The 25,066-nt window shown below is 37.2% G+C and overlaps 1 pseudogene; it reads right to left on the bottom strand.

The window, feature by feature from the left end:
- Positions 1 to 9,558: 9,558 nt before the first annotated feature.
- The window catches only part of LOC149235743 (WAT1-related protein At2g39510-like), a 124,024-nt pseudogene continuing 108,516 nt past the window's right edge, over positions 9,559 to 25,066 (bottom strand).

Genomic DNA, 25,066 nt, shown 5'->3' with positions numbered 1-25,066 from the left:
TGGAGAACCTATAGATGCAAGCACAACTGATAGCTCTGATACATGAGTACATAGTAAAAGGAAATACATGTGCATAAGGCATGGGCGCAACCATCCAAAAGATAAATATAAATGGTTTGTGGTATGGATGATGCAGGAGCATCCAACACCTTAGAAAAAGGGAGGAATCCGAAGCAAGCAAACGTGGACTAGAGGATCAAAATAGAGGAAAGTTTGCTTTAAAGCAGAAAAACAGATTTAAAGTGGGAAAAGATGGATAAGTCTCGAAGACTTATAATGTAATAATGAAAGTACCGAGAGCTTTAGTGCTTTTGCAAGAGGAAAGCATGGAAAATTTGATCGGATCACTTCAAGGATCCAATCCAATATTTCTTATATATGTATATGAACCTGCGTGTTCAAGGGAGGAAGAGAGGCCATTAGAGAGAAAGATTTGACCTGTGTGTGTGTGTGTGTATGTATGAGATCGAAGTCTCTCAATGTAATTCATGCATTCATATTAATATATGCAGAGTTCCTGATCCTTGGGAAGTTTCTTTCTCTGTGTATCTGCGTTAAAGATTTTCTGTTAATTGAAAACTTGTATATCTGCGTGTATTGTTTAACATGTTTTGCTGTGGTTTGAAGATGATGAATTTGTCTTAATTTTTCCGCATGACGCTTGATTTATGAATTCAGGGTGGTTTCCCTTTCACTGCTGCTTCCGTAGGCTCTCTAAGACCTTTTATAAAGTCTTGTGTACATTTCTGTTTACATAGAGGCTGAATGACTTTTCACATAAGCGGGGACGTTGAGGCGGACGTGAATTCTTATTAAGATTGGTCCAAATCCATATCGGGTCCGAACCCATATCGCATCGGAGGAGTGGAGCCTTTCGGAATTGCCGAAGTGTAAGCTCCAACAGTCCGGAGCCGAAATTATTATAAAGCCGAGTATAAGGGCCCGTCGGGTCCGCAGAACCTTGTATCGCATCGAAGCAGCGATCTTCCGGACTCGAAATCATATTAAGGAGCAGCTTAAAGGGCATCGGGTCCTCAAGTCCTCAGAACTGTACGTTCCAACAGTGGAATCAGAAATATTATAGAGAGCAGCCTAAAGGAGTATCGGGTCCACAGACCCTTTACATTACAAACCCGCCGATACGAATCTGCCGATATGACGGATCCGAAATCAGTATAGGAAGGAGCATAAGGGGTTGTCGGGTCCGCATCGCGTCGGGGGTTGGAGTCTATTGTTTATTGCGAGCGCCGATAACCGGACCCGCCGATATTTATAAAGGTGGGCTTATAATCTTTGAAATCTGGCATTTGAATTAGAGCGGGATTTATATGGTTTTCCCATGTGTTCGTATTATATATAGCTGCGGGGGTTCTTAGACTTAATAACCATATTGTAATGTTTGCGATGGTTGAGGCCGTGGGACTCAAGGCTTACCTGATAGTTAATAAGTGGATGGGCAGTGGCTTCCGATAGTTATAAAGGATAGTTTAAAGTAAGTCCATGGTTATAAAAGGCTTATAGCCTAAGGAAATATTCCGATAGGGCCTTGTGGGGTATTAACCACAGGTCCAAGGTTTGAGAATTGTTTAAGAAAGGGGATTCTTGGCCTAAACCAAGATCTCTTTTCATCATTTTGGTATTAGAGCAAGGAAAGTTTCCTGCGAAGAGAAGGATTCCATAGAGGAAGAAGAAGAAGCAAGAGGTACAGTTGTGCTAAAGCTAGAGAGTTTGTGGTCTTACTGTCGTGCAGATGGCGGCAGTGGAAGGTGAGAAGATTTGTAGCAACCTAGAGCAAGGTGTGCTCAATTGGTTCCAGAGAAGAGAACCAGAAGGATGCCAAAAGACCGAGTGCAGAGGGCTTGGTGAGGTATCGTGTAGCAGAGGAAGATTGTTACTGCAGAGGTTGGTTGCAGCTCACAAAGATCATAAAAGCAGTTCCACTGAAGATATGCATTGGGTAGAATTGCTAAGGACAAGGAGAATCACATGACCAGGAGGTCATAAATTTTTGTGCCTCGGGAGTCTGATGCAGGAGCATCCAGCACCTTAGAAAAAGGGAGGAATCCAAAGTAAGCAAAGGGGGACTAGAGGATCAAAACAGAGGAAAGTCTGCTTTAAAGCAGAAAAACAGATTTAAAGTGGGAAAAGATGGATAAGTCTCGAAGACTTATAATGTAATCTTCCATGTGTCATGAGCATGCATGTACCGAGAGCTTTAGTGCTTTTGTAAGAGGAAAGCATGGAAAATCTGATCGGATCACTTCAAGGATCCGATCCAATACTTCTTATATATGTATACAAACCTGCGTGTTCAAGGGAGGAAGAGAGGCCATCAGAGAGAAAGATCTGGCCTCTGTGTGTGTGTATGTATGAGACCGAAGTCTCTCAATGTAATTCATGCATTCATATTAATATATGCAGAGTTCTTGATCCTTGGGAAGTTTCTTTCTCCGTGTATCCACGTTAAAGATTTTCTGTTAATTGAAAACTTGTATATCTGCGTGTATCGTTTAACATGTTTTGTTGTGGTTTGAAGATGATGAATTTGTCTTAATTTTACCGCATGATGCTTGATTTATGCATTCAGGGTGGTTTCCCTTTCACTGTTGCTTCCGTAGGCTCTCTAAGACCTTTCATAAAGTCCTGTGTATATTTCTGTTTACACAGAGGATGAATGACTTTTCACATAAGCGGGGACATTGAGGCAAACGTGAATTCTTATTAAGATTGGTCCAGATCCATATCGGGTCTGAACCCATATTGCATCGGAGGAGTGGAGCCTTTCAGAACTGCCGAAGTGTAAGCTCAGACAGTCCGGAGCCGAAATTATTATAAAGCCGAGTATAAGGGCTCGTCGGGTCCGCAGAACCTTGTATCGCATCGAAGCAGCGATCTTCCGGACCCGAAATCGTATTAAGGAGCAGCTTAAAGGGCATTGGGTCCACAAGGCCTCAAAACTGTACGTTCGAACAGTGGGATCCCAAATATTATAGAGAGCAGCCTAAAGGAGTATCGGGTCCGCAAACCCTTTACATTACAAACCCGCTGATACGAATCTGCCGATATGATGGATCCGAAATCAGTATAGGAAGGAGCATAAAGGGTTGTTGGGTCCGCATCGCGTTGGGGGTTGGAGTCTATTGTTTATTGCGAGCGCCGATAACTGGACCCACTGATATTTATAAAGGTGGGCTTATAATCTTTGAAATCCGGCATTTGAATTAGAGTGGGATTTATATGGTTTTCCCATGTGTTCGTATTATATATAGCCGCGGGGGTTTTGAGACTTAATAACCATATTGTGATGTTTGCGATGGTTGAGGCCGCGGGACTCAAGGCTTAACCCGATAGTTAATAAGTGGATGGGCGGTGGCTTCCGATAGTTATAAAGGATAGTTTAAAGTAAGTCCATGGTTATAAAAGGCTTATAGCCTAAGGAAATCTTCCGATAGGGCCTTGTGGGGTATTAACCACAGGTCCAAGGTTTGAGAATTATTTAAGAAAGGGGATTCTTGGCCTAAACCAAGATCTCTTTTCATCAATGGACGCAGCCATTCAATCAGAAAGACCACAAAAATGACTTAGGTATGGTCGCAGCCATCCAATCAAAAGAGTCATGTATAAATCAATCCACGCAACCTGGACTTGCGTAATCTGAGCCCAGGGCCTTGAATCCCAAACTGACCACTGTTCAATTTCTAATATGCGAATAGATGTGTTGAAGTCAAGCACACTAGAAAATCACTTGATTACCAGCCAATGATGTAAATATTAACAAGCACGAGAGAGACCACTAGTAATGTCAATGGTTCTCAAGGTACTACTAGTACAATCCACAAAGTGTGAAAAAATGATTTGGCGTCGAACACTTGTGAAATCACTCAATCGAATACCAATGATGCAAGCCTATCGTTGAATGCAAAGAAATTTCCATTGAGACATGCAAGCTCCAAGGTACCAGAAAGGAGTCTCTAGGTCAACTTCCCAGATAATGAGCCGAAGTCGACAGGAAGCAACCAGTCGAAGGACGGCCATAATGTTTCCCACTTCATCGACATGAGACAAATGAAAAATATGATTGTGAATGAGACATAGAATCTAAGGAAGGTGTGTAAGGCTACAAACTGTAGAAGGATTAAGCTCTTGAACATATCGACGACTTCAGAATTTTGGTAGCATTTTGGTACCAAGGGATCAAAGGTCATGACGATGCAGTAGGGATCAGATGGAATGAGGTGAAATGAATAACCCAAAACCCAGAAGGCCAATGATAGAATGAGGATATCCCAACCCGACATGAAGCAGAAAGAGTGTCGATGTCCAAGAGCGACAAGCTGTCGTAATAACTAATACAATTAACAGAATGTTTCCAGATTTTCCCCCACCATTTCTAGCGAGTACCCCAATTATTTTTGAAACACAAACTTGAAGTGGATATAATATGCTTGTAATGTAAGTTCATCCTTCGAACGAATCCATCCTAGTGAGTTTTAACGAGCCCTAGGAAGGAGAATCTTGAACTCGTCATGATGACAAGTCCAATGTCGTCAGGGTTTAACGAGTCCGACATAGGTAAAACTTGAAGTCTTTTTCATGTTTAGAGAGTTTGAAAAAGACATGGAAAAGAAAACTCCAAAGGTCCCTTTTCGTAAATTTGTCCCTCGAACCCGAAAAGGTAGAAAATAATATCCAAGGGAACCTATTGACCATAAAAGATCAATGTATACCTTTTTCGTAAATAATCTATCCCAGCCCGAAAAAGGGGTAAACGTATACTGGGTAGATGACACTTTGCAACCTGTAACGAGTTCAAAGCGACAAGAGCACGATGATCTTTTCATTTTTAAAAGGGTTAGAAAAGAGCTTAAAATTAGACCTCCCATTTTATTTCATTTACGAGTCAAAAGGGAAAAATACTCGGCAATATTTTCATTTTTTATGAGTCAGAAATGAGCTTAAAGGAGACTCCTCCTGGAGGAATGAGTGGTATAAAGGGTAGCAACTAGTTTTGGTAATGGTGGAACTGCTCAAAACACATAATGGTCAAGAGGCTGGCTAATAAAACCACTCAACGCTGCGGTCCCTTAGGAAAGGACAAACAACCAAGTGAAGGCATACGATTGCCAAAGAGATGATGACGATTGAATGAAACAACCAAGGCTCATCTAGCATAAATTAGGGGATAAAAACAACAATCATGAGATGTAAATCAAGTATGGGTTGATTTTTACACAAGCTTGAACCATGGAGAACTCTGCTCAAATTTGGTTTCATACTTACACAAGCTTGAAATGAAAAACTATTCTTGCTATAAGTTCACATGTCCTCAGAATAATGACTCAAATCGAGGTACATGCCTCCAAAGCTTCATTGCATTCAACTAGGTGGATGGAATGAAGGTTCAATTTCAAGATCTTTGAAAGACTCGACTCGGGTTTTATGAGATCTTAATCAAAGACTCGATTTGGAAAAGGGAGTTGTTTCATTTTTTAATGAGGTTGACGCCAGACCAAGAACTCTCCTCGGAACCCATGTCTCATTTGTAATGAGCGTGACTCAAGACAAGGAACTATCCTTCGAACCCTTGTTTTATTTGTTAATGAGGGCAACACAAGACCAAGAACTCTCCTCGTACATCTGTTTCGTTTTTTAACGAGGTTGATACAGGAAGAAACTATCCTCGCACATCTATTTCATTTTGTAATGAGGTTGACACTAGACCAATAACTCTCCTCGTAACCCTTGTTTCATATTTTAACAAGGTTGACACAAGATTAGGAACTATCCTCAAGACTCCTTGTTTCATTTTTTAATGAGGTTGACACAAGAAGAACTATCCTTGTACATCTGTTCATGGACCATATGAGAACATGACCCCCAAGAGGTCTTCACTAGATGGAAGGACCATGCTTTGGGAGGAATACATATCATTGAGTACCAACGACAGATCGGGTTCCAATGCCCCCAGTACATGATGTACGAGACCATCTGTGTGATCATCAATGGAGGTAGAACAGGTAGCCACATAATTGACTTGTGGTGGGGAAGGTACTACTGGAAAAAAAAGCGCTGATAGGGGATGATGGTTGCAAAGGAGGCGCCTGGTGACCAAAGAACGACAATTGATCAATAGTCACAATTCTTCCGTCATGCGGAAAACAAACCGCATGGAAAAGCGAAGAAACAAGAGGTCCCATGACATAAATATAGTTGCGGCCAAGGAGAATATTGAAATCCAATGCACCTTGGATGACCATCATGTCTATATAAAGAGTTTTACGTCCCAAAGTAATAGGGAACTTCGAAAGGATCCCTAAGGGTTGACTGGTTCCTCCGTTGAAAGCCAACAAATTCTGGGTGACAGGCACAAGCTATGGGGAGCCCAAAGTTTTCTAGGTAGTGGAAGACATGAGGCTAACAGACAAACCTTCATCCAAGAGAGTGCCAAGTACTACCATATTATAGGCGTGTACTATGATTTGGAAAGGCACATAAGATGGGAGGCAGAAATTAGTCAAGTGACTCCAATTGAAGGAAACGAGAGAACTACTTGGTTGGGGTATCATATGATTACCCCCATGCGCTGCAGGAATCAAAGAAGGACTCTCTTGATTAGGTGGGACAAGAGGGTCACTCTTGGATTCATGAGAATCTGATGAGACGAGAAGAACATGAACAGTATGATCATTATGCTTTTCTGGAACAGAGTGAACAACTGGTAGTGAAACTAGGTTGACAGTCTCTTCGACCAATGGTTGGTCGAGAATAGACATCAAAGAGTCAAGCTCGGGAAGAGAAGGGTGGGTAAGAGATGAATCTAAGTAAACCTTTGTACCAATTGGGGCACGGTCAGAAGAAAGCCTCTGATAACCAACAGGGAGTTGGGATTGAGGAACTACCAAGTTCTCCAAAACTTTGGAAGCTTTATCCATAAGAGGACAAAGGTGAAGAGGATGCTCTCCTTCACATAACCTATAGGAAAAATCTAATCTTCCCATTCTTCTTACCATCGCTAGCCAAGAGCGTAGCATCGACATGATCTCTTGAGGTCGATGAGGATGGTTGACCCGAATTTTGAGACCATACCTCTAAGACTCTGGGAATGCCAGGACAGTCTCGAAGGAGATGGTCACCCTTGCACATCTTGCAAAGGAATTTGACCTTCCATGAGGGTGAAAAATGTTTAACGATAAGAGGTACATTTGGAGTAACATTCAGACAGTTGGCCTCTCGTTTAGTCGAATTTTTCTTTGTCGTCCTCTTATTTTTCTTCTTAGCCTCCTGGTTACTAGATTTGAAACTTTCACCAGGCGAAGTAGAAGAGGAAGGTGAAGAAAGAGGGGAAGAAGGTGACGGGTCAACCTTAGAATCATCTAGGCGTGATTCAAATGAAGGAGATGGTGGGGCCGGACTTGAGACATTCGGGACTACTAAAGTCGAAAATAACCAGACAGGTAAACCAATGGTTAACCTAGGGAGGGACAACGTTGCCATATACGGAGCACCAACATTTACAAAGGAAGGAAAAGGACTAGGATTCCCTTCTGAGGAGAACCCTTGACTAGTAGATTTCAGAAATGTTTCCATTAGAATCAGCTCTAAAGAATCACTAAGGAAATCAACTGTTACCAGGAATGTTTCGTGGAAATTTAATTTTAGAACATTGAAACAAAACTTTGCCTTTTCATGTTTTAAGAGTCGATAAAAGGACAAAAGGTGACTCTATCACTTTCGATGGGAAATGAGCTCGAAAGGACAAGCACTCAAATGATCCTTTTACTTTTAAAGAGTCGAAAAGGAATTAAAGTGACTGCTCTGGAATTCTAGGCAAGAGGTTTACCAGATAAATCATAAAACTGCATATACACCTTGGTAATAAAGTGAAAGAGAAATGACCAAGGACTTCTCGTACGGAAGACAATCTTCCCGAATGCTGTGTTCAATGCGTTATGACTCGTAAGGCAGTAGACTTGGCTTCCTCTGGATAATAGGATGATAACCTAGTGGGTTCTCCCAATATATACTCGACGGTATAGGGAGCACAAATCCGTACTAGTATCTATTGTATCACAAAAGAAGGAATCACCCAACCTTACCGAAACAATAGGGACTAGGTTTAACGACACCGGGACACGTCTCTAACCTAGACCTCTAGATATGTGAGCATTAGCTTCCAATGCATTTTTAAGTTCATTCAAAAAATTTTAACAGTTAATCTTGAATTAAGTCTCGATTTCAAGGCCCTACTGAATGTATCTTTAACACTCCTAGAATGCAACTAAATGAGCAAAAAGACCATTTTCGTTGGATGAACAACTAGCTAAGGAAGCGTGAGAGGTTCAATGCATAACAACTGAATGGAAATCGAGAAAACCAATCAAAGAAAAAGGAAACTTCTACCATTTACTCAAACTTGCAAGCAATCCAAACAAGAAAGAATGAGAAACACACTTTTTGCTTTTCAATATCTTAATCTCAAGAATCTATTAATGCAAAAATCATCTTTCAAACCTTAACACAAGATGAATGCAATTTTTTATTTTCTTGAATATATGATAAGCAACTACATGCACAAATGAATCAAAGACTCAAAACTAATGAAATAATCCTTTTTACAAAACTGGAAAACTATTCATTAACTCGGAAGCAAAGTGATATATGCCAAGCAAAATAAAAGGACCGAATGAACAAGACAAGGAAGTTCAATGACCTAACCCACACACCAATTAAGAGGATGAAAAACAAAAAAAAAGAATAACCCTCAACAACGAGAGAGATTTACCAAGCAGAGTCTAAAGATCTCAATGAATGAGTGACCCAAGCTAACCAAGCAGTAGAGAAACCCTAGGGTATTTAGGTCACACGGTTCAAGAGGGAGGATTTGAAAAGACTTGAAAACCGGAGTCAAAAATCTTAACAACCAACACTTTTGACACAACAAAGAGGAGCAAAACAAGCTCTGAGGACAAAACACACTGGCCAATCAACCAAATAGACCTCAAAATTTGAAACTTATAGGAATCATCGCAAGTAAAACACTAGCAACATGTGTCGACAACAAATCGTCGCACCTCCCTAACCAAGCACGTTGTGACGTCATCACGAAAGTACATCAGTTAGCTGTGTCGAGCCAATTTCAAGCCTTGTCGTGACTATTAGACAATTTATTCGCATCGTATAGTAAAAGGTGTGACCCAGAAGATAGTGCAGACGTGACTACTTCGTGACTGTTAGGAAATAAACAACATTGACCCATAATCAAAAGCAAAAAGTGAAAGTTTGATTGGAGCAGGCTAGGTCTATCACTCAGAAGGGTGGGAAGGCTATAGAAGTAGTCCAACATCTTCCAGAATGAAGTATGCTACCCAAACAATAAGGAATACAATAAACCAACAAATCCAATCAACGCAAAAGACAAAAGACAAGACTCCCCAACGGAGTCGCCAACTTGTGACACAGGTAAGTTCCCTCTGTGGATAGAGGTAACCCCTCTAGCCCTAGAGTGGGTCTAGTCACTTCACAGACAATACCAAAGCAAATTTCCTTAGAAAGTTTGAGTTATGAAGACCTACCTTCAATCCGATGTTCGATGAAGTCCTCGTCGTGTTGGTCCAGTTCTTGTTCTTCTAGTCGTTCATACCTGAAAACAACATGTAGAGAAACACCACAAATGCAATAGAAAACGACCAAACAATCTACTTGAAGAGTTAAGGAACCTCAAGCTACCAACATACAATTTAATGCTCGATATAGGAAAGAAGCTATTGATTTGTATTAATATAAATCAAAGTAAAACTTACAACCGATCCTTGGCATTGTAAGCCTCTTCGAAGGGTCCTGTTGGTATGTCTCCATAAGAATTCACTTGTGAACCATCTCCCAAGGGAACATATGACTCTCTCTTCTGTCCAAAATGGTTGATACTAGAAAGCTCTGAAGCCAACTCTACTAAAAAATCTCTCAAATCAAAATACAAATGAGGCTAGTTCCACATTCCAATAACACTCTCTACCTCTACTCCTCTCTTAACAACTTGAAACTATCATATTACATCTAGCTATCATCCAGTTACATCCAAGCCAACTGACATCATTCATGGAGGACATATTTATAGGAGGGAGAGGTCCCATGAGAGAAGGAAGGAAGAGCTTATCTCTTAGGGAGGTTGCACAAAAGCTAGAACAACTATCCCAGAGGAGAAAGGCAAGCTCAACTGACCCAACAACCAGTCCTAGGACTACCCATGAAACAATTTCATCTCAAAGTTTCGACAAGTTGTCGAAAAACTTGCCAAATCTGGCTTGTTGCGGGTGCAACATAAGGACAGAGAAAAGACTTTGCTAGGGCTAGTGTTAACTTGACCATCTTTGCGAGCGTGATAACTTTAGACTCGTGATGACCTAGAAACTTAGGTAAAAAGGGTCTTCTTCAGGGATAAGGAATTGAGACACTCTTCCCAAGATTGCAAGGAAGGTAATGAGACATAATTGGCAACATGACACAACACAGATGTCAATAATATGGACTGGTAGTATCCGGGATCAGGAAATGCAGAGTCCGTGTCAAATTGCTGTGTAACAGTCCCTAATATACAAATTGTAAAAAGCAATGTAAACTTTGAAATGGGAACTATAAACTCAAAACGGGAACTCTTGCCAAAAAACCCCAAAAAAACATCAAAAACAGTGCTAAAAACGAAAAGTGTTGATACTGGAATAACGCCTTCTTTTTTCCAGGGTTAATTTTCAACATGTTTTAAAAATGGTGGTGAAAACCAATTTTTTGTGCAAAAATTGTTCAAAAAACACCCTCAAAATGAAGTGTTGATGTTCAAATAACATATTTTTTTTTTCAATGGTAAATTTTGTGCAAAAAACACCCTCAAAACGAAAAGTGTTGATGCTGGAATAACAAAAAAAATTTCAAGGGTAAAATTTCAACATTTCGAAATAATAGCATAAAATATTTTATCATGACCCCGAAAAACATTAAAATTTCAAAAAAATAATGAAAACATAAAATTAAAATTAAAAATTAAAACAATGAAAAAACACAAAACAGAAAAAAAGTAAAAAAAAATAACAAAACATAAATAAAAATATATACTAAAAACAAAACATAAAATAAAAATAAAAAACAAAAAAAATCAAACATCAAAAATAAAAATCAATCATAAAAATGTAAAAAAAAAAAAAAAAAAAACAAAACAAAATTAACCTATAAAAAATAAGAATTAAAAAACTAGAAAAAAATTACAAATTATAAACAAATAAATAGTTAAAAAAAACATATTTAAAAAAAAAATGGAAAAAAAAAAAAAAAACAAATATGTAAACCATAAAAAAATTTGGGAAAAGAAAAAAAACACATTAAAAAAAATATAAAACTAAGTAGGTAAAAATAGAAAAAAAAAAAAAAAAAACATTAACAAAAAACTAAAAAAAAAATTGAAAATTAAAAACAAACTAGATTTTTTAAAAAAGGAAAATTAACAAAAAAAAATTAAAAATTAGTGAAATTAAGATTAAAATGATGATTATTTAAAAAAATAAATGTAAAAATATATATATAAAAGACAAAAAATAAATAAAAAATTGTTTTAAAAAAAATTGTTTCATAAACCATAAAAGAATTTGGAAAAAAAAATAAAAAAATTATATATATAAAATAAAGTACGTAAAAATAGAAAGATTAAAAAATCATTAACAAAAACTAGCAAAAAAAAGAAGAAATTAAAGACGAACTAGATTAAACAAAAATAGAAAATTACCAGAAAAAAAAAGTTAAAAACTAGTAAAATTAATATTAAAAACATTTAGAGAAAAACTAAAAAAAGACAAAAATAAGCTCAAATTATTAAAAACAAAATATAAAAAAATATCAAAATTTTAAAAATATACGTCTTTTCCAATTAAAAAATAAAAAAACATTTTAAACTTACAAAAAAAAATGTGTTTTTTATTTAAAAAAAAAAAATTAATTGAATTTTCATTATTTATTTAAAAAAAAACCAAAAAATAAATTTTAAATATAATTTTTTTTAAACAATTTTAATAAAAATAAAGTTTTAATATATATATATATATATATATATATATATATATATATATTTATACAATTAAAAAAAAAAAAAATCGGCCCCCAGCTGCGCCACCATCCGGCAGTGGGCCAGCCGTTGGGCGATTCCTTGAATCGTCGAACGGCCCACCCGCCACCTGGTGGTGGCGCGGCTGTGGGCCGAATTGTTTTTTTTTTTAATTAAAATGGTTTAATAAAAAAAAATTTCAAAAAAATGAAAAACGTTTAATAAAAAAAAATTTAAATTGTTTAATAATTTTATCTTTAAAATTATTAATAAATATTTAATAAAAACATTTTTAATAAACATATGTATAATTAAAAATTAAAATTGTTTAATTTTCGTGGAGGGCCACCAAAAAAAACCAACATTAACTTTTACTTTTTTTATTTTTTATTTTTTAATTATTATTTTTTTGGTTAAAAAAAATTAGAATTTTTTTTTAATAAAAAAAAAGATTGTTTGAAAAAAAAATGTAAATTTTAATATTTTTTTTTAATTTAAAATGAAGGTTTAATTTTTTTTTAATATAAAATGTGCTTTTAATAATTTGTATTTTTAAATTAAATAATAATAATAATAATAATAATAATTGTTGAAAAAAATTTATTTATTTTTTAATAAAAAAAGATTGTTTAAAAAAAAAAAATTATTGATTGATTTATTTATTTTTAAATAAAATATGTATGTTTAATAGAAAACAATTACATTTTTTCTTTTTTTAATAAAAAATTATCATTTTTTTGGTTAATTTTCTAATTTTTTTTTTTATTTTTTATTTTTTAGCTAGTTTGTTTTTAATTTATTTATTTTTCCCAGTTTTTACAAATGTTTTTTTTTTTTTTAATTTCTCTATTTTTACTTAATTTTATATGTATATATATTAATTTTGTTTTTTTTTTTTTTTCCAAATTCTTTTATGGTTTGTCAGATAATTTTTTTAAAGTTTTTTGTTTTTTTTTTAATATTATTTTTACTTGGTTTTTTAATTTTTTTCGTTATTTTTTTTTTTTTTTTTTTAAACTAGTTTGTTTTTAGTTTTTTTTTTCCTAGTTTTTGCTAATGTTTTTTTTTAATTTCTCAATTTATATATATATATATATATATATATATATATATATATATATATATATATTTATTTTGTTTTTTTTTTTCCAAATTATTTTATGGTTTATGAGATAATTTGTTTTAACATTTTTTTTTGTCTTTTTTATATATATTTTTATATTTTTTTTTGAGAGACAATTATTTCATGTGAATTGAAAATTTAATTAACGATGTGTAAATATGTAGAATATTGAAAATGCAAAATATCAACCTTCTTCCTTAAATATGCAAATCAATAAAAACCCCACTACAAAAAAAATAAAAATAAAAATAAAAACAAGAAAATATGAAGAAGAAGACCACTTCCAAAATTATTAAATTTACAAAATAATTATTTACATTTCATACATTAGAAAATTTAAAGTCAAAAAATAGGTCTTTTAAAAAAAGGGTCTGATGCAGAATAACCACTTTTTTAAATCAGCATGAAAATCACTACCATTCTAAAACGCAATGTACATAAAAAAATTAAAGTGCCAAAAACTATGCTTTAAAAAAAACGTGTGTTCTGCATCACCTCTTTTCAAAATCGGGTCACTTTTTTGCTATCTCTACAAAACGGGTAACAGTATCAGTTCCCGTTTCAAAGTTTACATTGTTAAAAATTTTGGTGCCATTTTTTAGAAACAAATAGATTTCCAATGATTTTATATTTATATCTTGTCGAATTTTAATGTGAAATGATGTTTTATTATAAAATTTGGGCGAATCATTTTAGAAAAAAATGGAAATTAGAAAATCTGTTTTTTGGAAAAGACATGGAAAATTAGGCCACCTGTTAATATTAGCCCCTAAGATTTTCCGTGAGAAAGACTATGTTGTGTGGAAAAATAAAGTTAGGTGGAGAGAAACTTTAAGTCCGATAAAAATATAAGCATAAGCACAATGGGATAGGAAGGCATGCTTATAAAAAAAATATTAACTTACCTGGAGATAAATGCTAAGTTGGATAAGAAAAGGTATTTTTCATATGTTGATAAAAAAAAAGTGCCAGAAAAAATGTGGAAATACCTTAAAAGGAGTACACTACTAAAAATTATGATGGGAAGAAAATTAATAAACAAGACTAAGAGGAACCACTTTTGACAACTTTTCTTGTGAAGAGCCAAGAGGAAGGAAAGGAGCCTCAACTCGAAGGGAGTTGTTGGTGGCAGCTCATTGGTTGGGAGGAACACACTTGCTCCAATGGATTTCCCATAAACCTCTTTTTTTTGCTAGGTAAGCACCCACGGGTGATTTGAACCAGTGACCTTTCAAAAGGAGTGCCTTAATGGTGCACCCATTCACCGTCAATCTAAAGCCCCGTGGGAGATTTCCCATAAGTCTCATTTTGGTAAGGTAATTTTGTAACATACCTCAATCCATAATATGTTTGTTTCTTTACAACATCACTATAATTGCACAGTCTATATTTTAGTACAACTTATATGTACCTATTTCTCAATATGTTATTATCACACTTCTATAATTTATGGTCATTATGTCACCATTTTGGTTCCATTCACGGTCATTACAAGGGTTCATAAACCCTTCCTTTATAATGGTTTTCCTCTACCCATATATTCATTAATGGTGTGAGATGCCATATAAATTTATCATATATTGATGTAATTTGTTCTAAAGGGTGTTTATCTTACTTACCTCATATCCTATTTCTCATTATAGAAGCTATATCACATTGTGAAACATGTATTGGAATTATACATATATAGTATAGAACTCTCATATTTTTGTTTTTGTCACTATAATAAAAAGGGACACATATTATTCGAGTTTAGACATTACTAGTTTCAAATCAACAATTCTCCTATGATCCTTTACAAAACCCTTGACTATAGTCTAGGCATAAAATTTGTTTCACTTATTCGTTATAACTATAGGTTTATACATACATGCAATAGTTGTTTCATGGTGTTTAAAAATGTGGGAAATATAATTTAATTTTCTTCGTTGTATTCATTCACACATGGCACCATGTCAATGTACCATATTTTTCCCTTCACATGGTTTTCCCATGGCCCAACAGATAAGATGCCTTCCTGATGGTCACATTTTTGGGAGTTCGATTGAGTGGTAACCAAGGCATTATCATTTTATCCAAAATCATTTCCATTCCTTCTCATCACTCATTTCATTCTATGAGATCAACCATGCACCACTCTACATGATAGCAAGATTTTGTTGGCATTATGATTCTGGTATGGCTCTATGTTACAGATGTTGTACTTGATGGCAACACCCTCAAGTGGCAATGCTCTGATCAGGCTCTCAAAATGTTGGAAATTAAGAGGTACGCAGGTGAATGGTTCAAAAGGTGCGTACCCGCAGGTACGACGGCCAGGAAGTGCGTTCATACCCGCAGGTTACCCGTTCATGAGGTGCGTACCCCCAGTTCACTCACTTCAAAGCAGAGAAGCGCGCTCACGTGGGGTTTCTTATGTTTGGCCCGTGGTATTTAGCCCGCCATTCTTGAGTCTATGGTTTTGGCCCGTGGTATAGGATCTAATTTTGCCCCGGTTTGGATCCCTTGTATTGGTTATTGATGGTTTTGTCCCATGGTGTGAATAAGGGCTTGACTATAAATAGGGAAGGAGATCTCTTGGCTAATGCATCTTTTGCAAATTGAATATCTTAAGATCTGAAATATTGGGTTATCGGTTTAAAAGCTTGATTTATATAAAAGTGAAGTTGAAAGTGAATCTATGAAGTGTGATCTCTCGGGCACATGATCAGATCTGGGCATCTGACTATCGGTGGCACACTGGGGGACTGCCAATTCGGCCCTAATCAGAGGTACGCAGGTGATTAACAGTGCAAGTGCGTGGGTACGCACAGCAGAAGAAGGCGCAGTGCGTGGGTACGCAGCGCGACAGAGGTTCAGGTGCGTAGGCACAGTGAAAGTACGCGGCGCTACAGAAGCCGCAGGTGCGTAGATACGCGGCGCGATAGCATCTCAGAGTGCGTGGCCACAGTAGTAGTACGCGGCACGATAGAAGCAGTGGGTGCGTGGGCACAGTGAAGGTACGCAGCGCATTTAAAGGAACAGTGCATGGATACGCAGTGCAGCTCAAGGCTCTCTGCGGGGATATGCAAAGGTGCAGAAGGCGAAGTGCGTAGCAACGCATTCTAGATAAAGAAAAATTGCGTACCTGTCTTAAGGCATTTATTTGACTGACTTTTCTCTGTTGATAAGGTGTTCTGGGTTTAGTTTACTGTTACTATTGATCTGGTTACTGCAGTTGACTAGGTGATTTACTTGTACTTGATGATCATTTGATGTTCATGGATCCAGTTTGAAAATTTATGAAAAGTGGTCCTTGAAAAAAGTAGGGGGTTGTAGCTCCCTTCCAGGAGAGACTGGAAAACGAGAGAGAGAGTTGTAGCTCTCTGCAGGTTGCAGCCTGCGTACTGGTAAAGGACTGCACCAGTACAAAATCATTGTAAAAGGAGTTTCTAATTGAAAGAAGATAGAGACATATTGCAGTAGGTGGTTTTCACCCACATTGGGTTTCCACCTTACATCTGGTGTTCTTTGGTGTGACTATCTATTTTTGTTCATGCTCATTGTTTTATGGTACTGACATACAAGAATAATTCAAAGTATAAATAAGGAAGATTTATTAAAAAGAATTAGATAATACTGATTCACCCCCCCTCTCAGTATTATTTCCAACAATTGGTATCAGAGCAGGTCCTTCAGAGAAGCTTGATCGCTTGAAGGAAGATCATTCATCATGAGCAATTACGAGAGGGAAGCATCAATCAGGCCACCAATTTTTGATGGGACAAACTTCAATTATTGGAAGGTAAGAGTTACTGCCTATCTTCAATCTCTTGGTACAGAAGTTTGGGATATCATAGATACAGGCTACACTTTTCCTTCAGCTACTCCTACAGATTCGGCCGAGAAGAAGAAATATGAAACAAATGCTAAAGCAGTCAATACTCTGCTGGGATGCTTATCTCAAACAGAATTCGTAAAGGTTATGCAATATAAATCCACAAAAGAAATATGGGACAAGATTGTCTTGAGCTACGAAGGAGATGAACAGGTAAAGCGTGCTAAACTTCAAACCCTCAGGATTCAGTATGAGAATCTCAGAATGTATAATGATGAAAGTGTGGCTAGCTATTTTCTTCGGGTAGACGAGATCGTTAATTGCATGAAAAACTTGGGTGAAGAAATAAAAGAGGCTATTGTGGTTGAAAAAGTTTTAAGATCATTGTCCCCCAAGTTTGAATCTAAAGTGTCTGCAATAGAAGAAAAGGAAAATCTACGAATTCTTACTATGTCTCAGCTACACGGAATTCTAACTGCTTATGAAATGAGAAAGGGAGGTCCATCAGACAGGAGAGAAGCTGCTTTCAAGGCTTCAGGCAAAGGAGACTACTATGAAGCAAGTCACGTGCCAGAAGAAGAAGAAGAATCAAATTTTGTCAGAAATCTTCAACGGGGTACTGGAAGGTTCAGAGGTAAGTTACCTTTTAAATGTTTTGCTTGTGGAAGAGTAGGTCATTATGCTGCGAAATGTCCGCATAAGGATAAGATTGAGAAAGGAAAGGAACCTGCTAGATGGAACAAGAAACATAACGCAAATAAGAAAAGCTACTACACTCATGAAGATAGTGATGGTCTATCAAATAGTGATGAAGATGAACGAGGTAATGACTATAAACTTTTAATGGCATTTGAAGATGATGATTACATGGATGATATAGATGTGGATAGCTTTTATGAAGAAATTTCTAGACTCAAGACATGTATAGAAGAAAAGAATATGATCATTGATACCCTACAATCTCAAATTGATGAAAAAGAAAAATATCTTGAAAAGTTAGAAGGTGAAATTGTTGGTCTTAGAAAAGAGATTGAGAAAACAAAGGCTATTAATATTAAGTTTGTCAAAGGATCTGAAACTTTGGATGAGATCATCAATGTACAGCGTTCTCCTCTAAACAAGACAGGTCTGGGCTATAATGGAGAAACTTCTCAACCATCCACCTCAAAGAGTTATCTTGATGCAGCAAGAAGGAATGAGCAAAAGCACAATGAAGATCACCAGGTAAAGCAGGGTCGAATTACATCAAACAAAGACTATCAGGGGCAATCCATCATGAGGATGAACAAAAGCTACAACCAGCCACAGGTAAAATCCTCTCAATTTGCTTCAAGAATGGATGACAATAGAAATTACAATCATTTGGCCGGAAGATTTAATAACCGCAGAAGTTTCTCCAATGGACAATGCTTCTCTTGCCATAACTTTGGTCACAAAGCAGCTCAATGTGTTGCATATAAAACAATCATGACTAGAGAAGCTCAAAAACAAAGAAGTATGACCGGGATTACAAAAAGGACCTATAACAACTTTTCGGCTCTTGAAAATGAAGTTGAATGTTCTATTTTCAATAACTTTGGTCATGAAGATTCTGAATGCAGGAGCAGGTTTCAGCAGACAAAGGAACAAGCCTCAAGCACCAAAACATGGAGAATAAAGGAACCACAAACAGAAAGATGTGGGATAGCATTTTATGCAGAGGGACAGGAAAATCTATGGTACATTGACAGTGGATGTTCGAAGCATATGACAGGTGATAAAGAAAAACTTGAATCATATTCTGCTTTAGAAAAGGGAAAGAAAGTTTCTTTTGGAAATGATACTCCTGCAGCTATAAAAGGAAAAGGCACTGCTCAGTTAAAAGAAAAGGTCAAAGCAGGAAATGTTTTGTATGTTGATGGATTGAAGCATAATCTTCTAAGTGTCAGCCAGATGTGTGATCAAGGAACCGAGGTGATATTTAGATCAAATTGATGTCTTGTTCGTGATCTTGATACAGGTAAAACGGTGATCAAAGGTGAAAGAACTCCAAATAAGCTATACATATTTGAAGAAGGACAACAACAATGCTATCTAAGCAAGGATGATGAACACTGGTTATGGCACCAGAGGTTGGGGCATCTAAGCTTTTCACAAATAAGGAAAGCATGCAAATATCAGGCAGTTCACAGTCTTCCAGATATCAAAATTCCAGACAACACCATATGCAAATCATGTCAGTTTGGAAAGCAAACCAGAACTAACTTTCCAGAGAAGGAAGGATCAGCTAGCATGCCTCTTGAGCTTGTACATACAGATGTATGTGGAGCATTCAGGAAAAGGACACCTCGAGGAGAAGAATACTTGATATTATTCATTGACGATTTTTCCAGGTTTGTCTGGTTAGGACTTATGAAGCACAAAGATGAAGCATTCGAAAAATTCAAATCCTTCAAAGCCTTGGTTGAAAATGAATCAGGATACAAAATTAAGTGCCTCAGATCCGACAGAGGTGGGGAGTTTACCTCAAATGAATTTTTCGATTTCTGTGAAGAACATGGGATAAGAAGAGAATTCTCTACAGCTAGAACTCCTCAGCAAAATGGAGTAGTGGAAAGAATGAACAGAACAGTCCAACAAATGGCTCGTGCTATGCTTGATGAGTCTAGAACTCCCGCAACTTTCTGGGGTGAAGCTGCATATGTTGCGGTTGTTATTCTCAACAAAACAAATGTCCGGGTGAACAACACTCAAACTCCTCATGAGCTCTGGTATGGTGAGACTCCTTCGATAAAGCACTGCAAAATCTTTGGGAGAAAATGCTATATTAAGAATACTGATGAGCAACTTGGCAAACTTGAACCTAGAGCAGATGAAGACATTCTTCTTGGTTATTCCCCACACAGCAAAGCATACAAGTGCTACAATAAAAGACTTGGAAGAATTGTTGACAGCATTGATGTAGTGGTTGATGAGAAGGGATACATTCCTAGGCAAGTAAATCATGAAGATATTGAAGAAGATGAAGACTAACCTCAAAGACAGAATGATGAAGAAGAACCTCAAGAAGAACCAGAGGAGCAGATAAGGATAGAAGAGAAGACTCCATCCAGATATGTTCAGAAGAATCATCCAGAATCTCAGATTTTGGGGCAGAAAGAAGCAGGTGTACAAACAAGAAGAACAATTGCAGAAGCTTCAAGCTATTTGGCATTACTCTCTTCCACTGAACCACAAAATGTGAAAGAGGCATGCAAAGATGAATGTTGGGTCAAAGCAATGAATGAAGAACTTGAGCAGATCGAAAAAAACAACACTTGGGAGTTGGTTCCTAGACCAAAGGATAAGAATGTTATAGGGACAAAATGGGTCTTCAAAAATAAATTGAATGAAAATGGAGAAGTAATTAGAAACAAGGCCAGACTTGTTTGTAAAGGGTATGCGCAACAAGAAGGAATAGATTTTGAAGAAACTTTTGCTCCTGTTGCAAGACTTGAGGCCATCCGAATGTTCCTTGCTCTCTCAAGCTTTCAAAACTTCAAAGTATTTCAAATGGACGTGAAATCAGCCTTTCTGAATGGAGACTTGGAAGAAGAAGTATACATTGAGCAGCCAGATGGTTTCATTCTTGGAAATGATCCAAATCTTGTATGCAGATTGAAAAAGTCTCTCTATGGTCTCAAACAAGCTCCAAGGGCTTGGTACTATCGTTTGGACAAATATCTTCATCGACAAGGTTTTTCAAAAGGATTAGCAGATAGCAATCTTTATATAAAAGTTGAAAATGACAAATTGCTAATACTTGTTGTGTGTGTAGATGACATTATCTTTGGCAGCAATGAAGAAGCTATGAGTCAAAGCTTTGCCTTGGTAATGCAGAAAGAATTCGAAATGTCCTTGCTAGGAGAACTGATATATTTTCTTGGTTTGCAAATCCAACAAAAAGAAGGAGGGATCTTTTTGTCTCAAACCAAGTATCTCAAGCAAATTTTGAAGAAATATGGCATGGAAGATGCAAAACCAGTATGTACACCCATGGTCACAGGATGTAGCCTCAGTGCAAATGATGAATCAGCAGCAGTGCATCAACCAACCTATAGATCTATGATTGGAAGTCTACTTTATTTGACAGGTACCCAACCAGACATAATGCATGCAGTAGGAATAGTTGGAAGATTTCAGGCAAATCCAAAGGAAACTCATCTTCAGGCAGTAAAGAGAATCTTCAATATCTTCAAGGAACTCAAAACTATGGCTTATGGTATCCTAGAGATACAGATCTCACACTTCATGCTTATACAGATGCAAATTGGGCCGGAAGCGTGGATGACAGGAAGAGCACAAGTGGTGGTGCATTCTTTATGGGTTCCAGATTAGTATCTTGGTTCAGCAAGAAACATAGTTCGATTGCCTTGTCTACAGTTGAAGCGGAATATGTTGCTGTTGCATCTTGCTGCACTCAACTCCTTTGGATGATGCAGACCTTGCAAGATTTTCAAATCACGTGTATTCCACCCATCTCCATCTTATGTGATAATACAAGTGCAATCAGCATTTCAAAGAACCCAATCATGCATTCAAAGACCAAGCACATACCAATCAAGTATCACTTTCTCCGGGAACAAGTGCTTGAACAAAAGGTCAAGTTGGAATATGTTCCTTCTAAGGAACAAGTTGCTAATATACTCACCAAACCATTGCCCAGGGAGACTTTTGAATACCTCAAGCAAAAGCTGGGGGTTGTTGATGCATCATCATATTGTTGAAACTCTTCTGATTGTTGGTTGTACGCAAGGCTCATCTGGGGTATATGCGTACATGTGCTAGGTTGCGGATTGGTCGAAGATCGAATGGCACAGGTTCAGGGGGAGCATATAATGCATTGTTGGCATTATGGAGGAAGTACAGAAGGAGATCATGGATGCTGGTCTGAATATTGCTGCAATATGTCTCTATCTCTTTCATGGTCATTTATGGTGTTTGGTGGATTATGGTTCTTCTTTGCAGATCTGGTTTATAGTCAGGGGGAGCATAACCCTTTGCCCTTGATGTCAAAGGGGGAGAATGACGTTGAGGATCTTGAGGTTGCCATCAAGTCCAAAGGGGGAGATTGTTGGCATTATGATTCTGGTATGGCTCTATGTTACAGATGTTGTACTTGATGGCAACACCCTCAAGTGGCAATGCTCTGATTAGGCTCTCAAAATGTTGGAAATTAAGAGGTACGCAGGTGAATGGTTCAAAAGGTGCGTACCCACAGGTACGACGGCCAGGAAGTGTGTTCATACCCGCAGGTTACCCGTTCACGAGGTGCGTACCCCCAGTTCACTCACTTCAAGGCAGAGAAGCGCGCTCACGTGGGGTTTCTTATGTTTGGCCCGTGGTATTTAGCCCGCCATTCTTGATTCTATGGTTTTGGCCCGTGGTATAGGATCTAATTTTGCCCCGGTTTGGATCCCTTGTATTGGTTATTGATGGTTTTGTCCCATGGTGTGAATAAGGGCTTGACTATAAATAGGGAAGGAGATCTCTTGGCTAATGCATCTTTTGCAAATTGAATATCTTAAGATCTGAAATATTGGGTTATCGGTTTAAAAGCTTGATCTATATAAAAGTGAAGTTGAAAGTGAATCTATGAAGTGTGATCTCTCGGGCGCATGATCAGATCTGGGCATCTGACTATCGGTGGCACACTGGGGGACTGCCAATTCGGCCCTAATCAGAGGTACGCAGGTGATTAACAGTGCAAGTGCGTGGGTACGCACAACAGAAGAAGGTGCAGTGCGTGGGTACGCAGAGCAGAAGAAGGCGCAGTGCGTGGGTACGCAGCGCGACAGAGGTTCAGGTGCGTAGGCACAATGAAAGTACGTGGCGCTACAGAAGCCGCAGGTGCATAGATACGCAGCGCGATAGCATCTCAGAGTGCGTGGCCACAGTAGTAGTACGCGGCGCGATAGAAGTAGTGGGTGCGTGGGCACAGTGAAGGTACGCGGCGCATTTAAAGGAACAGTGCGTGGATACGCAGTGTAGCTCAAGGCTCTCTGCGGGGATACACAGAGGTGCAGAAGGCGAAGTGCGTAGCAACGCATGCCAGATAAAGAAAAATTGCGTACCTGTCTTAAGGCATTTATTTGACTGACTTTTCTCTGTTGATAAGGTGTTCTAGGTTTAGTTTACTGTTACTATTGATCTGGTTACTGCAGTTGACTGGGTGATTTACTTGTACTTGATGATCATTTGATGTTCATGGATCCAGTTTGAAAATTTATGAAAAGTGGTCCTTGAAAAAAGTAGGGGGTTGTAGCTCCCTTCCAGGAGAGACTGGAAAACGAGAGAGAGAGTTGTAGCTCTCTGCAGGTTGGAGCCTGCGTACTGGTAAAGGACTGCACCAGTACAAAATCATTGTAAAAGGAGTTTCTAATTGAAAGAAGATGGAGACATATTGCAGCAGGTGGTTTTCACCCACATTGGGTTTCCACCTTACATCTGTTGTTCTTTGGTGTGACTATCTATTTTTGTCCATGCTCATTGTTTTATGGTACTGACATACAAGAATAATTCAAAGTATAAATAAGGAAGATTTATTAAAAAGAACTAGATAATACTGATTCACCCCCCCTCTTAGTATTATTTCCAACAGATTTATTTATTTCTATGTGAATTACATGTATTCTTCCTCAAGAGTTATCGTTTAAAGTATTTACCAACACTTCTGTATGCAGATTTGATTCTCGATCACCATGTAAAGATAATTTTTCATCCTAGAAATGTTTTCAGTGATAATGTCATCCTCTAACTTTATATATTTCTTTAGTTGATTTTCATTCTGTGTTTGGACTAATTTTCATGACTTTGGTTGCAATTGGGGACTAATGGTTCATTTGTTTGTCATTGATCCATAAAGAGCATTGGATCTTCCACTAGATAGTTTGTCACAAGAATCTGACAATATGATATTAAAAATATAAAATTCTGCATAAAATATTATAGTTTATTTAAGCTCCAATACATAGATTTAATTGTAATTAGTCCATGCATGCAACTGAAAATTATGCAAAAAAATAGATAATGATGAAATAAGCGCACACACACGCATAAGGCACATGAAGTTCTCTACGAAACCCTTTTGGGAGAAAACCCAATAGGAAGATGAGTCTGCGTTGCTCTCTTTTTATGTCTCGAAATATGGCTGCAAGTACAAAGAAGTAAGGCATGTGGCTCGTGGGCTACTACAATAGACAAACCCTCTATATGTTTTCTACTTCATATCCATATTGGCTATCTTTTCTCAACTATGGAACAAAATTATCTCCAAAGAATGAAATTCCTCATCCCCCTAGTGGGTCGGTTATAACACAACCAAATAGCCTAATAATGGTTAAGTTTGACTACACAAACTCTTAACTAGAGTTACAATATAGGATCCTCTAGAATATTTTACATAAAAGAATACATGGCTAGCACCTTTACCATGAATAATGGTGGCTCACGTGACATTCTCCTGAATTATAGGTGTGAAAACAAGAAGGTTAACTTTTGAGTGGTATAACTTTTTCATATGAATTTTGTTGGATGCGTTTCTTGCACCGTTGGAAATATATTTATGTGCAGAATAAAATGATATGGTACGGTGCTAAAGATACAAAGTTTTACCCCCACAAAATCCACTCAAACCACTCCTCCTTAATCCAATTCTTCAACCCCAACCGAAACCCTGATAGTATCTGACGAGATGGAGTACAACATCATCGAAGACATGAAGAAGACTAGAGCTAATATCACATTCCATGAGCTTAGCAAGCTAAAGCATTAACTTAAGCTATTTCTCAAAGAATTAAAAGTAGTCCCCACTTCTCCTCTTCCTGTTGCTATAATTTCTCAGGCTACTCAAGAAATGGGTAGGTCTCCCAGTACTTCATCAGACAAAATGAGTTCAACTGATTTTGCTTTAATAAGTGTTAGATATAAATTCCATACACCTCCATTTCTTTTGAATTTTTAAGTCTTCAATAAGAATTTGCACAATTGTTTAGTAGATCCTAGAGCCTCATCCAACATTTTA

Source organism: Pinus tabuliformis, chromosome 8 (genome assembly GCF_031772625.1).
Source record: "Pinus tabuliformis cultivar Carrire ecotype Pingquan chromosome 8, CPIR1, whole genome shotgun sequence".
NCBI lineage: Eukaryota > Viridiplantae > Streptophyta > Pinopsida > Pinales > Pinaceae > Pinus > Pinus tabuliformis.
Note: the sequence above shows the minus strand (reverse complement) of the source record. Positions and strands in the feature narration are given on the sequence as shown.